A 14,469-nucleotide genomic window follows, 5' to 3' on the forward strand; every position below is an offset into this window, starting at 1 on the left:
CTGTCAAGTTTCTTTGTTTGTTGACGGCAATCGATGTTACCATATTACTATCAGTTTGCTGTTCTGAGAATTATAAATCACGTGAGCTCAACCCGACAAGCATAATGCTGTCGCACCTTGTCTCTAGTTTTTTAAAATTAGTTGCTGCAACGGTTATCAGCAACATGATTGCAAAATCGGAACATTTGGCTATCTGAGTATTAACGTATATCTTGTTTGATATCAGAAAAATAAAACCAGATTCATTTTTTTTTATTTCAAATAATTATTTATATTAAATTAAATACATTCAGATAAGCTTGTAATTTTACAATCTTTATGTAGATACATCAAATAACATGGTAGTATCTCATGTCAAGAGTCACCCGCAGTAAATTTTTTTATATTTAATAAAAAACCTATGACAATATAGTGTAATAAAAAAGCTATAACTATAGTGTAATTTTGTTATTAAGTTCAATGAAAATATGTATCTCGTTTAAAATCAGGAAAATAAAACCAGAGACTTGTCTTTTTTCATTTCAATTTAATTATTTATACAACTGATAATTCATACTAATTTAAACACATAAAAACATTTAGATAATCTTACATTAAGCTTTATGTGGCTACACCAAGAGGCACAGTAGTAGGCTGTAGTGTCTACGTACGTCAAGTCACACGCGATTATGCCAAATTTTACAGAACCAGAGAGAACATCTTTTTTAATGATACGGAGATGGGGTAGGATCATAGAAGATTTTACAATAAAGTTTTGCAACTGTTCAATCAGACATTTCACGATGAAAAGAATGCTACCTTTAAATCTACCATTGGAAAAATAACCGCAGCCACTTTGAGAACACCGACAGCATGAAAAATTGCCTAATATGTGGACGCCCAACATCAGTAACTAGCAAAAGAAAAGCAAATAGCTATTGCGCATTTATTCATTAAAGATCCTCACCTCAGCGTTTGCAAAGTAGCTCAGTAACACGACCTTAGTATAAGATCAATATATAACATTTTAAAGAAAAAAATCACGTTTTATTTCAGTTGGCGCAATTTATTGATATTATTATCTTTGTAAAAATAATTTTTTATACTAATAAAAAACAATTTTTTGTATTTACTTTATGTTATATAATATTATTTTTTTTTAATGAAATTTTAGACAATTGCATGAATCATGCAGCTTTCACAGCACACTTTGATACATGTTCCAAAACGTTGACTTTACTCCCATTTAGTCCAATTTTTTCTAATTCGTCCATTAATATTAAAAATTGTTTGACAAATATCTAAAAATATTTTCGTAACATGCTTTCATTAAAGCTTGGCGTGATTATTTTTTGATTTTTACTCCATAAAGATACTAAAATAAATATAATAAGATATTAAAAAAAAAAATATATAAACTCATAAAAGCATGATATTAAAGAAACATGTTAATTGAAATTTAAATAGTAATAATTTTAAATATGCCAAATTTTGTGTGTGTGTATGTGTGTGTTTTTGCGTGTGTGAGTGTGTGTGTGTGTGCTGTCAGAGTACAAAAACAAATATATAACTGCAAGTAAATTATGTTATAATAGCTGCTCTTTTATAATTATGGAAATTAAATATAGAGGTAACTTTAAATTATATTATATTTATATTGTTGCGTCCGTGCCACCGATTCGATAATAATCGAAACACACACACACACACAACACACCAACACTCGCGAGCCGCAAAATAATTAAAACACTTATTTAAAGGAACAAATAAGAACGTTTTAATAAACAACAATAAATTATGTACACCAAATGAGAAATTCGCGAAGCCGTTCGAAAGTACATACATCCGACACGGTCGACAGCTATTCAAAAATCTGGCAATCGTTATTTATTTAAATAATAAAGTCAGTACTCTCTTAAATATGAATTATTATTAGATAAGTTAAAAACGGCAATAGAGGGCAAAAATTAAGTCGTGTTAAACGAGTTAGGTATTAATTAAACAATCATATAATAATTAAAACAAATTAAGGCGTATTATAAATAATATCAGAAAATACTTATTACAAATGTCACATAATCTTCAATAATAAAATTACTAATAGCGGTGTTCTATATCGCATTATTATAACGCAAATCAATCCTCATATCAAAAATGACAAATGTTAAGAGAATCTTTATATCGCATTTACGTAACTCTACTCATACGAAGATATTAAATAGACAAATGTTATCAAAAAATTACAATTCAATTATATAATTATTTGGATGCGTACGTTTCGAGCTCAATCTTTGAGTCTTCATCAGCGCAAAAATTAAATCACAAATATAAAAATTTTTAAATTAAAACGAGAATATTTAATAATGTGTTATGAGTATAAATGTAAAACGCTACTGTCTTAGTTGTGTGAACCTACTCCGATAGATGTTTATTGCAGACGAACATAGTTAACAATAAAAGAAACCACTAACCTGATAATATTGTGTGTGAATATCAATGTTCGTTGATATCTGTAAGAATGGGTGATGTTTTTAATATAATTAATTAAATTATGTATTGATGATCACTGTTCAAAAACTGTTATGAAGCTCACTCACTCTTTAACAATATTAGTGACGGTTGATTAACGACGAAACAAATTGTTGACTCGTGTACTGTGGAGTTCGATCGTACTAGTTATTTATTTATTAATCTCTTGACAACGGAGACTTTTTCGAGACAACCGTCTGCGGATGTTATTAACGCTTTTATTGTATTTTCCCCACGCAAACTTCAAGCATGTATAAATATTCTAACAAGTTAACATATTGACATATTACATATTACATATTTACATGTCTACATATTAATGTATTTATATATTTTTTAAGATGTACATATGCTTAATGAGTAAGAACCAGTTTATGCGCAATAATATTTACATCTTATCAGATTAAAAAACACTTATTACGTGATATTTGTGAAGTACATATGAAAGATTTTAAGAATTTCTAAGCGTAAAACAAATATAAGTTAAATAAGTTCTAATTTAAAATCAGTGTTTTTTATGTCCAAAATAATAAATAAATTTTAATAAAAAAATAAACAAATTTAAAAAAAAATAAATTTTAATTTTATGTTTTATAAAAATCGTTACTTTTCTTGCTATTTAAAAACTTTTTTTTAATTTAATGTGTTTGCTACTTTATCTTTATAGAAGAAAAAAAATTTAAGTAGAAAATTTAAATTTTTTTTGAAAGAAAATACATATGCAATAAATATACAATAAAAATAATAATCGATAAAAATCTTACTTTCATGGTTTTCTCTCTCTTTCTCTTTCTTTTTTCTCATTCTCTTTATCTTTTTAGGATTATATACAATACTGCATAAAGATTAGATATATAGATGTTTTTTATACATAATTATTTTATATAATTGCACACTAAAGCACTTTTTATATATAAATAAACTGCGACATGTACTCTTTTTCATATGGACCAATATATTTTTTATTCATGCTATACGAACTTGGAGTTTTTTCCTGTTTCCAAGCATAATTAGTTAGAATTTATAGATGTTTTTTTTTGATATTATAATTTAATAAGTTTGGATCTAGTTCATAGTTAATTGTAAAGTTAATTGTTTGTTTCTTTATAATAAAACAAGAAATATATAAGGACGACTTGATAATAAAAAACATACAATATTGGAGCCGAATATATTTTCAAATTATTAAAATTCACGCGGGGCTGAAAAATCGCGTTCTTCAGTTTATCTATCAAGAGGTTTATAAACAAATAGACGAGAGAAGTATCGGTGTGGGACTGAATAGCTCAGTGATAAGAGCAGTCGCCCGGCAAGCGAAAGACTCGGGTTCAATTTCCGATTCAGCGACTTCACCCTGATATTTTTTCTCGTCTACATCTCTTTAGGGGAGTATAGAGGGGTTTTTAGAACTCTCAAAAATGAAAATCTAAATATGTGCTCTGTGCACTAATTAAAATTCTTTCGTGAAAAGAATTAATTTCTTTACGCAGTTTCTTTACGCATCAACATCCGCGCATGGGCTCACATTGCCGAGTATATCTTATCATGTTTTTAAAAAACATACAATACAATCGTTGATTATATATAATCTGTGTATGTACGGGTACAGGCAGAAATGGTGTCCGTCGACAACTTCAGCGTTACACACATACAACAGAAATCATACGTATACATATGTACTAATTTCATGTGTATGCATGTGATTCTGAAGTTGCCGACGGACACCATTTCTGCCGTTGCGGCAATCAATTATTGCATTTTATCTTTCTTATAATGGATTACTCAATTAATTGACAAATATGTAAATTATGAAAATATATAGCCTTAATATATAGCCTATAGGCTACAAAAATAGTCAAAACTAAAAAGTACAAAACATTTGCAGACTGTATTACACAAATGCGTATTAAATTGGTTTTCGTAGCCAAAATAAAACAAATTTGCAACTGCAAAAATCATTTGCAATGCAAAGTAAGATATTAACACAATGCACCAAAAGAAAAATATAAATGTAATTAACATACCGACGAGAAATTAAATATAAACCAAGGCGGATAACCGTTAAATCGCGCATGAAAAAAAGAGAAAATAAGTACGTAGGAAACCACATTTAAATTTTTGTTAACTTTTCAATAATTGATCCAGAAATGTGCTGAAAACATTAGGTATTTGTTTCTAGATTGAAACCATTTTTCTTACGATTAATAAATATCATTTTTTACATAATCGCCATTGGAATTGAGGCGTAGTGCTTGTTATAGTGCGGCATAAGTTGTCATTAAAATACGATGCCGCGATATTGGAATTTCAACCAACTTCTAGTACTGCAACATGAATTTGCTCTCTATCGCTGCGTTTCTAATCACACATTAATGTGTGTGAACAGAAGAAAGTTATTCGATGCAAAATTCTGTTAGATGAATGGTCACACTACTTTTGCTCCATAATTTTCAATAGAGATTTCTCGATTACTTTACAACCCGGAGCTTACACCAGTGATTTTTATTTGTTCACGTGCAAATAGTGTTGCTAGAAACGTAGTATTTTTAATGAGAGAATACAAAAAATTAATTATCTAGATTCTAGATAAGTTCATTTAAATAAATAAAGAAAAACACTTTGCAAGGTTATCGGAGATTGATCTTTGAATTGCTCTCGTAGTATGTTAAAAAACTAAAGCAAACAACTTTGTTTGCAATCGGTTCTTTATTATAACAAATAGTGTTATTTATGTGTTAGCAGTATATTCTTCATCTTTATTATTCGTATATTGAAGATAATCCAAAAAAAGAACAAAACATTTATTAATATTAAAGAGAGTTTTTACACAAATACACAATGTAAGTGCATTTATTTACTGCGCTTGATTTTTATTAGCATTATTTCTTCTTGATTTTTTATATTTAATATAATAAATTATGTTTTATTTATATACAAATATAAATACGTAGAAGTTATGTAGAAATATTTTACATACCGCTAGTATCATCGTAATTATAGATTACCATGTAATTTTTCTTGCGAAGATTTGTCTTTCTGAAATACTTCTATTAGAATATGAAGAAGTAGTGCCCTACCTATATGATTTAAAAAACAAAATTTCAAATTTTATGTATACGTGCGTTCATATGTGTGTTTGTATATATGTTAATTACTTTCTCATGATAGCAAAATTCGATATGCTACTTTGATAATTATTATTAAAATTAAATTTAAAAGAAAACAATATTTTTAAAATTTATTTTGCTGACACTCTACAAACTTTACATCATAATACAATAATGAGAAGATAGAAATAAACAATGGACAAAAACTTACGAGTTTCAGATTTACTTTAGGTATTCTTTTCATTTGATGCATATATTTGTTCTTGTATTAACTGTAATAATAATAGATTACATAGTAAGTAAAATATTGTACAAGTTAAAAATAAATATTTATTATTAATATATGCAGTACTTACCTTATTTGTAAAAGAATGAAAGAAATTTTCATATTGTTGCTGTTCTTGTCCGACAGCCGTGAAATTGAATATAAAATTAGGATGTAAGAATATATTTCGCATTCTTAATCTAATAGGTCTTTTGAAGCTAAAACATTTTTCTTTTAAAGTAATATTTTATAAAATATATAAAAGCAAATTTAATTAATCATGATTGTTAAGTTTCACGAATAGAATTAAGAAAACAAGGTTATTTTATCTTCTTACTATTTCAACATATTGATTGATTTGATTTGATAGAGATTCTATTTTGATGTCAGTCATTGTGCCTTTATAACACCACACGAAAAACAAACTTATTATTTAGGATCAATGTAATTAATGATAAAGTATTTTATCTAATTTTATCAAATATCAAATATATTACGTAAGAATTGCTGCAAATTATGCTGTATCATTTTGTATAGTCATTAAATATGTTTTTATTATAGAAAATTTTTATTAATGACAAAATTAAATAAAATAAAGTACGTACTAAATATAATATGAATAAATCATTACAAAGCAGCATACAGTTTTTTGCATTAAATTTTTATGATTTTTACCTTCCTTCTTATATTTCTGATATTGTAACTTTTGTAAGAAAGATATAAATATAAATAAGTGTAAATATGTTTTTTAATGTATGTATGTCATTTAAAGACGTCTAAAAAACAAATCAATCACGCTTGGCTATCTGGGATATTGCAGGAATGTTATATTACAAGATTGTAATATTACCAATACATTGCGAAATATTACTGCAATATTACAGAAAGACTACGATAGTAAAATGTCCGCCTTGAGAAATATTGCAATGTAATATCATGGTAACATTACAATACAATGTATTTATAAATATATTTATAAATATATGTAAATGTATACTTTTCATTTTAATAGATTATGCTTTTATTAATATTATGTTTACATATTTATAGTAATTTAATTTAATAATAATATCTGTATTTCGCACTGCTAATTTTAAATGTCTAACAAATGCAATTATGCCGATTTATGTTTATAACATCAATTATTATAATCATAGGCGTAAAATTCACATTTTTTTTAACATTGGATATTTTAAATCAGTATAGTTAGAACTATGTATGTATATAGGTATTATTGGATATTACTGTAAATAAATATATAAACATAATCATAAACTTAAAATCAAAGTATAAGTATAGATATGAAATATTCCAAATAAAAATTTATTGACAAAATTTGATAATTATTTATTCTAAATCTTTATGTATGTGCTTTACATATGTTTATGTGTTTAATATTGTTTTATTGCACATATATAAAATATAGACATATATAAAAAAAATTATAGTAGATTAAGATAGGCACTAAGTTATTCATTGGAATATATGATCCAGATCAAATAAAGGTAAAAAAACAGAGCGTTTATATTTCATAGTTATGTGAAAAATTATCTATACTTATTTAGAATTATCAATTCAAAATATTGTATAAAAATGATAACTTTTTATATTTTTTAAACGATTATATAATAACATATCAGTAATATAACCAAAAGATACTTTTAAAGAACATGTTAATTGTCTAAATGACAAAAATAGATATACATTCAAAATAATTAAAAATATTCTTATATAACATTGCAAACAATCTTACAATGCAGTGTCGATAAAGGAGCATCATATAAAATGTTGGAACCAATGTTTGGCAAAGGATTAATCACAATCCCTTGTAAGATATTTGTAAAATATAATATATATATATATATATATATATATATATATATATATATATATATATATATTTAAGTTAAAGTTGCTACTATATTTAATTACATAATAACATAATTATAAAAAAGCAGCTTTTATAACGTAATTTCCTTGCAGTCATATATTTGTATTTGCATTTTGACAGCACACACACATTTACACATACAACATACGCATACAATGTTGTAAATTTAAAATTATCACTAATTAAACTTCAACAAATATGTTTTAATATCATGATTTCATACGTTTATATATTTTATTTTTTAATATTTTTTTTGTTATATATTAATAATTTATTTTAGTATCTTTTTGGAGTAAACATCGAAAAATAATAATGCCAAGCTTAAATAAAATTATATTACGAAAATATTTGGATATATTTGTCGAATAATCTTTAATATTGATGGACGAAATAGAAAAACTTGAACTAAATGGGAATAAAGTCATCCTTTTAGACCATATATCAAAGTATAATTTGAGAACTGCATATAGTAAGAGATTACGTATTTTTATTTGTAAAACATCTACATATATTTGTTTTCGTAAAAATTAAAAAAGATAAAAAATTTTGCAAGAGATAAAAAAAAGAAGCGGACAAACAATAATAATTTGTATTAATCTTTAAAAGAGGTGAAGAAAAGAAAGATGCCAAGTTTATGCGCCAATTTTCGAAAATTTTATTACAAAAAATGATATTATTATACAAATAATGTTATTATATAAATAATAGTTTTTTATTATTGAAAAAACTATTCGTACAAAAATAATAATATCAATAAATTGCGTCATCGAAAGAAAACACTAAAGCAACGTACTAAAACTATAAAAAAGTATAAAAATTTGGCGCAACAGAGCACTATAAGATGTGTATTTTTTATAAATATATAAATTATTTTGATATTTTTTTTCTTAAAATAATTTTATGTCGAATACCTTTATCGTACTGCATTAGCATAATTATGGTTGATGATAACATAGACGGTTCTTAAACATAAATTTTTATATTGGAACCTTGCATCGTCTATTCTCTTTATAGGATATACGTAAAGCAAGAGTAAACATATTTTCGTAATATTAAACAAATTCAAGCTTTCTATTAACTTATTAAAAGTTTCATTAATTCAGCCGTTATTCAGGAACAATACTCTAATACTCTCAACTAATCGACTCGCGTATAATAACAGGAGCATATGAACTTGGCACTAGACACCATCATGTGTCTTGATAAATTCAATAATATTAAACGTTATTGACTTAAAGATAAAATTTCAAACAGTATAAAATTGTGTAATAAGAATAATTTAACAACAGAATTAGATTCCTTTCATTTGAATTTGTTGTAATCATAATATTAATATTTCTTCAAATATTATAGTATGAGAATGTCAATACATATAAATAGAACTTTTCCTTTTCAAGAAAACATGAAAGAAAGCACCGAATTCAAGCACGCTTATTCAAAAGATTAGTATATTAAAAATATCAGTTTAATATATCAAGAGAGATATTATATAAAGAAACGTATTTTATTCTTTATTTTTTAAATATGTTTTTCTTACAAAAAATTATGATGTAAAAGAAGCGTGCCACTTATTGTAAAAATAAAAAACTTATTTACACTTATTTATATTTATATCTTTCTTACAAAAGTTACAATATCAGAAATATAAGAAGGAAGGTAAAAATCATAAAAATTTAATGCAAAAAACTGTATGCTGCTTTGTAATGATTTATTCATATTATATTTAGTACGTACTTTATTTTATTTAATTTTGTCATTAATAAAAATTTTCTATAATAAAAACATATTTAATGACTATACAAAATGATACAGCATAATTTGCAGCAATTCTTACGTAATATATTTGATATTTGATAAAATTAGATAAAATACTTTATCATTAATTACATTGATCCTAAATAATAAGTTTGTTTTTCGTGTGGTGTTATAAAGGCACAATGACTGACATCAAAATAGAATCTCTATCAAATCAAATCAATCAATATGTTGAAATAGTAAGAAGATAAAATAACCTTGTTTTCTTAATTCTATTCGTGAAACTTAACAATCATGATTAATTAAATTTGCTTTTATATATTTTATAAAATATTACTTTAAAAGAAAAATGTTTTAGCTTCAAAAGACCTATTAGATTAAGAATGCGAAATATATTCTTACATCCTAATTTTATATTCAATTTCACGGCTGTCGGACAAGAACAGCAACAATATGAAAATTTCTTTCATTCTTTTACAAATAAGGTAAGTACTGCATATATTAATAATAAATATTTATTTTTAACTTGTACAATATTTTACTTACTATGTAATCTATTATTATTACAGTTAATACAAGAACAAATATATGCATCAAATGAAAAGAATACCTAAAGTAAATCTGAAACTCGTAAGTTTTTGTCCATTGTTTATTTCTATCTTCTCATTATTGTATTATGATGTAAAGTTTGTAGAGTGTCAGCAAAATAAATTTTAAAAATATTGTTTTCTTTTAAATTTAATTTTAATAATAATTATCAAAGTAGCATATCGAATTTTGCTATCATGAGAAAGTAATTAACATATATACAAACACACATATGAACGCACGTATACATAAAATTTGAAATTTTGTTTTTTAAATCATATAGGTAGGGCACTACTTCTTCATATTCTAATAGAAGTATTTCAGAAAGACAAATCTTCGCAAGAAAAATTACATGGTAATCTATAATTACGATGATACTAGCGGTATGTAAAATATTTCTACATAACTTCTACGTATTTATATTTGTATATAAATAAAACATAATTTATTATATTAAATATAAAAAATCAAGAAGAAATAATGCTAATAAAAATCAAGCGCAGTAAATAAATGCACTTACATTGTGTATTTGTGTAAAAACTCTCTTTAATATTAATAAATGTTTTGTTCTTTTTTTGGATTATCTTCAATATACGAATAATAAAGATGAAGAATATACTGCTAACACATAAATAACACTATTTGTTATAATAAAGAACCGATTGCAAACAAAGTTGTTTGCTTTAGTTTTTTAACATACTACGAGAGCAATTCAAAGATCAATCTCCGATAACCTTGCAAAGTGTTTTTCTTTATTTATTTAAATGAACTTATCTAGAATCTAGATAATTAATTTTTTGTATTCTCTCATTAAAAATACTACGTTTCTAGCAACACTATTTGCACGTGAACAAATAAAAATCACTGGTGTAAGCTCCGGGTTGTAAAGTAATCGAGAAATCTCTATTGAAAATTATGGAGCAAAAGTAGTGTGACCATTCATCTAACAGAATTTTGCATTGAATAACTTTCTTCTGTTCACACACGTGTGTGTGTGTGTGTTTCGATTATTATCGAATCGGTGGCACGGACGCAACAATATAAATATAATATAATTTAAAGTTACCTCTATATTTAATTTCCATAATTATAAAAAAGCAGCTATTATAACATAATTTACTTGCAGTTACATATTTGTTTTTGTACTCTGACAGCACAACACACACACTCACACACACAAAATTTGGCATATTTAAAATTATTACTATTTAAATTTCAATTAACATGTTTCTTTAATATCATGCTTTTATGAGTTTATATATTTTTTTTTTCTTATATCTTATTATATTTATTTTAGTATCTTTATGGAGTAAACATCGAAAAATAATCACGCCAAGCTTTAATGAAAGCATGTTACGAAAATATTTTTAGATATTTGTCAAACAATTTTTAATATTAATGGACGAATTAGAAAAAATTGGACTAAATGGGAGTAAAGTCAACGTTTTGGAACATGTATCAAAGTGTGCTGTGAAAACTGCATGATTCATGCAATTGTCTAAAATTTCATTAAAAAAAAATAATATTATATAACATAAAGTAAATACAAAAAATTGTTTTTTATTAGTATAAAAAATTATTTTTACAAAGATAATAATATCAATAAATTGCGCCAACTGAAATAAAACATGATTTTTTTCTTTAAAATGTTATATATTGATCCTATACTAAGGTCGTGTTACTGAGCTACTTTGCAAACGCTGAGATGAGGATCTTTAATGAATAAATGCGCAATAGCTATTTGCTTTTCTTTGCTAGTTACTGATGTTGGGCGTCTACATATTAGGCAATTTTTCATGCTGTCGGTGTTCTCAAAGTGGCTGCGATTATTTTTCCAACGGTAGATTTAAAAATAGCATTCTTTTCATCGTGAAATGTCTGATTGAACAGTTGCAAAACTTTATTGTAAAATCTTCTATAATCCTACCCCATCTCCGTATCATTAAAAAAGATGTTCTCTCTGGTTCTGTAAAATTTGGCATAATAACTATGAAATTATTGTAAGAAATATTTGTAAGTACCGAAAAAAAAGTAATCAAAAAATTTAAAAAGCCAAGAGAATGTAACTTGGATTACAATATTTAAAATAAAAATAAAAGCAAATGTTAGATAATAATTTCAATCGATCTTTGGTCTTGCCTTCACTGGCCGAATCGATCTTTAGTCTTGCCTTTACTAGCCGAAATACCTTGGATAATGCTAATGTTGACGGTACTGTAACTTTCAAGTCTTATAACTCAAAAAGTACTGAATAAAAAAATACTTTATAGTGTTTCCAGAAATTTTCGAGGTAAACTACAAGAATGTGCAATAAATAATTGAGATTTCCCTTTAAAAATTTCAATGTAATCTACATGTGATCTTGAGAAAGCTCTTCAAGGTCATATTGGTATTACTACGTAATGCGTCATTTAAAATCCTGCAATTTTTCTGGAATATTTTTTTCTATCTTGCATATTTTCAGAATTATTCAAAATTCTCCATCTTTTTTTAATGCTTTGTCGTTTGAAAAAGTAGGTATAGTATATCCATAATTCGCAATTAATTTAATATTTTCGTTAAAACCCTTCGCTGCATTTTCACACTTCTACGCCATACATACATAGTAATAAACAACAGATTAATTAAAACGATTTGACTAGCCAAAATCATTCAATTTATTCACACGACGTTTTGACCATATGGTTGTGGACCTTTTCAAGTGTAAAACGTTAAATTAAAAAAGAGAAGAAAGAATCCAATGGGACATGTTTAAAAGTAGAACTTAATTATGGAACAATTAAATATGTCACTTAGTCGTTTTAATTAACCCGTTGTTTATAATTAAATACTAGCGACTTTAATCTCTAACTTATAATACATAGTAATGTACTATTGCACGCAGTTATGAATAAAAATATTCTACTGCGTCAATGTTATTCGCGGTTATGCATTTATTTATGCACCATCTCTACTTATGCGGCATCGGTCGGAACATACGGTCGACTAGTGGGCGATGATGTGCACTGCATGGAAAATCTACGGAAATGAAGCATCACGCTTCCCGCTCACCCTCACTTCGTCGGCTCGGGGTGTGTACGCTGCTGTATCCTTACCGAAAGGTAAGGGAGAAATACCTTGTCGGAAGATGAAGGGACAAAAGAAGTGAGAATAGTCCCTTAGAATACTTAATACGACGATTTAAGCAGAGGAAAATAGAAATATGCTTAAAAGATGCTGGGGGGGGGGGGGGAGAAACTGGAAAAAGCGCATTGTGGAACGGGATGTCGGGAACGCAATGCTAAAGGAAGCTAGCTCTGGTTCCTTTCGATATGAACTGTAGTGCCATCAAAGAAAAAGAAAAAGATCTATTTATGCATATTATTAAATAATAATCTATTGACTTTAGACATTTTTGTCAAAGAGATTTTACTTTGGCTAGCTCTATTTATTTTAGTTGATAAAAACATGATTTTTCTTTAATTTCTTTAAATTATTTATTGTCATAATATATAATAGTATAATTATTATAATATAAAAATATATTGTATATAAAAATATCCCTATATGAATTATTTATTTTGATAATTCATGATTGTCTCTGTTACGTCCAGACTCGGGAAGGATGAGTTACTTACTTGTTATTTCGGACATTCGTCGAAAGGTCCTTTTTGGTAAAGGAAATTAATCCTTATTACGCGGGGATAGAACCAAGTGCGATCTTTCAACCGATAGAGAAGTTAGAAGTCACTGAGAGAATTGAGTTTTAGTATTACATAAATTTATTCATAGTTTTGAATATATATTACATCTAATTGTCGCTAAGTTTGGTTACAAATATGTGTATACGTAGACATGAAATTAAATTCTAATTGGTGTTTATGTGTGTGTATGTGTGTATGTGTGTGTGTGCGTGTTTTAATCGCGGGTGTTAGATTAGATAGATGCGGAGGATGTCAATCAGAATAGAGAAAGAAGAGAGACTCTACTATTAAATTTTAAATTCTGATTGGAAGCTTACAATAATCTTATTAAAATAAAAAAAAAGGAGGGAGTGCAAAATAAATTCATTGGAAATGTTATTCATGTGTTATTTTCTATCCAACATTTTTTCCTCTCCATTCAAGAAAATTATTCTTAAATAACAAGAATATATTTTTCTTGATTAAACTATATAAAATGTAATATATAATCGATTACTCCATAAATTTATAAAAATTATACAATAAAAAGGCTTGAAGGAGCTTAATAAAACAGGTTGTTACTAATGACGTCAATTTTCTAATGATAAGTTGAAATTTAATCAAATATAATACTTTCAATGCTATCAAACACCGCGGCGAGCATTGCGAAAGAGTACAAGCAATAAAGTCCGA

This window comes from Anoplolepis gracilipes, chromosome 15, assembly GCF_047496725.1.
Source record: "Anoplolepis gracilipes chromosome 15, ASM4749672v1, whole genome shotgun sequence".
NCBI lineage: Eukaryota > Metazoa > Arthropoda > Insecta > Hymenoptera > Formicidae > Anoplolepis > Anoplolepis gracilipes.